This window comes from Spea bombifrons, chromosome 10 (assembly GCF_027358695.1).
Source record: "Spea bombifrons isolate aSpeBom1 chromosome 10, aSpeBom1.2.pri, whole genome shotgun sequence".
Taxonomy (NCBI): Eukaryota; Metazoa; Chordata; class Amphibia; order Anura; family Pelobatidae; genus Spea; species Spea bombifrons.
Genome location: NC_071096.1, coordinates 3,620,036 through 3,622,552, shown reverse-complemented (window position 1 = coordinate 3,622,552; position 2,517 = coordinate 3,620,036).

Sequence of the window (2,517 nt, the reverse complement as noted above, 5' to 3'; positions counted from 1 at the left end):
AAAAAAAACTATGAAATGCAAACAAACATTCAGAGCTCTCTGCTTCCTTTTCATTTGTTTCTTTGGCTGGCCTTCCTGGCTTTCAGACATTTAAACTTATTAACGGAATTGGCAAATTTAGTTAAAATTAACATTTGTACGAATCCAAATGCACAAGTCTTACCTCTACCACTTCTGCTGGGTGACTGTTCCACTTATCTACCACACTCTCAGCAAAACATTCCTCCATTCCACAAAAGCCTCTGACCTTCTGGTTTTAGATTGTGGCTTCTTGTTCTAGAACTTCTCCTGTATTGGGATCGCTATCACTTTAATTTATCCACCGATCACTATCCGTTTTATATTGTTTTTCTTCCATTGATATTAAAACGAAAGAAGATTAAGCTGTGGTTATAAAAAAATAGATTTATTGTGGTTATAAAAAATAGATTTATTATAGGAATTCCCCTTTCTGGTGGGGGGGGTGTTAATAAATAACAGTAACTCTATAACTGCAGTTTTCTATGCTACCGATGGGTGAGGATTTTGGGGAGTTTTTCCCCAATAAACACCAAAGAAAGAGAAAGAGAAACCAGCGATTCTCCGATGATCCCTCCTAGGGCCAGTTGCTTTTTCTGATATAGATTTAAAGAATTTAACGCTTCGTGGTGTAAATTCAAACTGCTTCAACCAACAGGTCCATTGGAATCCTAATGTTTCAGGACTAAAATTAGGAGTCACCTGTATTCAAGGAGGAATTTCAAACATGGCATGCAGATTGTGAAAACAGTAAGTAGGAGTCATGTGTGGTGTGTGTGCGGAGAGGGCAGGGTTAATTACACGTTTGGATAAGCTAATTGTGTTAACATTAGGAGTCAGCAATTCATGTGACGATTTTTCCCTAAGGATTTGTTCTCTTGTCAGCTCAAAGCAGAATCACTCCCTAAACCACTTACAAAACGTTAGAGAATGTAGGAGGCTTCGTGCGGGATGAACGCTTGACCAAAGGGGCAACACTGGGGCAGTTATTATTATTATTGTTATTATTACGATTTTTATTATCATCTTTATTCACGCAGTTCATACATTCAAAGGGTCCAACAGAACTAGAACTGAAAGACCAAGACAAACTATTTTTATTTCCATAACCCCGAGCTGTCTTGTGTTTCCATTTCGTTGATGAAAATTGTGACCATAGAGCTTCAAAGTGTAGGGCCACGGTGGGCACCAGGTCCTCAGACGTCACTTTCTGTGGTCTGTACGAGGAGATGTGCAGCCCCATCCATCTCTCCTAGATTGAAGTCTTAGGAGGATGGGATCTTCTCGAGTCACCCTGAAGTCTTCATCGGGGATCTTCGCGGACCTGGTTACATGTTGCAGTGACCAAACATCAGTGTTGAAATCAGCTCAAAACCACACGTTCACAAAATCAACAAAAGCGTTTAGTGAGAATGTGTGGGGTGTTATTTCTGGTCCCAGTCCATGGCTGGTGTCATAATAATTCTCCCCCACCCACCAGCCGTATTCTAGGGCAACGCAAGTGAGGAGCGCAAACAAAGAAATGGTGCATTATCCAGTGCTATGTTGTGCTCTTGCTGGCATAGACACCACAACACCGCTGTGCTAGCACCCCGGCGGACCAAACCAGGGACTCTATAAGCACCTTGTGTTCAAAGACACCCCCGGCCTTAAGGTCCCCCTCACATGTCCTCGATCTTACCAAAAGGCAGAGAAGCAACTACGATGAACATGTGATAGAAACCCCTGGGCTGGAGTTGGGTGAGACAGCAGGCGTAGAATGGGTAACCATACTGGCCATGTTTTCCAGCACACGTAGAGTACTGTGTAAAAGTGCTGGTGATACGTCTAGTCGACTGGTCCTCGATGGCGCCTCCGACATACCTTTTCCACTCATGCAGTAGATCATGTCTTCAAAAGGGTAAGAGTGTACCGTGCAACCACGTGTATCCATCAGACAGCCGCCCATAAGTGTGGGATGTATAAACTCATAGAATGGAACAATTAGTCAGTAATTTGTGCTAGTTATATAAAGTCCTGGAAAACATGGCCGATATGGTCGTCCTAGATGTAGGTAGGGCATCCACAAGTTTAAATAGGATGGTGCCTACCTCAGATTGTGGCATTTCCATCATACGTGGGTATAGCCAATATTCATACATTCCCGATATCCACACAGTAGGAAGGTGATGGTAAAGTTTTGATGATGTCACTACTAGGTAACTCTCAGGCTGAATCATCAAGGGTAAGTGGCAGATGTTACCACCACCAGCTAATTTCCTGGCAGTAAATGGTTTAGATGCTGTCACTCACAAATATTTTAAGAGGTAGAAACACCTTAGTGCATCCTTCCTGTTATCAGTAGCCCTTTTAGTAGTCCAGGAAGGAGCACTCAAATGGTTAAACTCTGACAGCTGGAGTTGATACATAGTTGCACTGTTGATTGTTGCGCAGGGCTGCGTTCCCCGACATGGCCACACGGGGGCAGCAGTCAGCACCTCCCCCTGCAGGGAGCCTTGC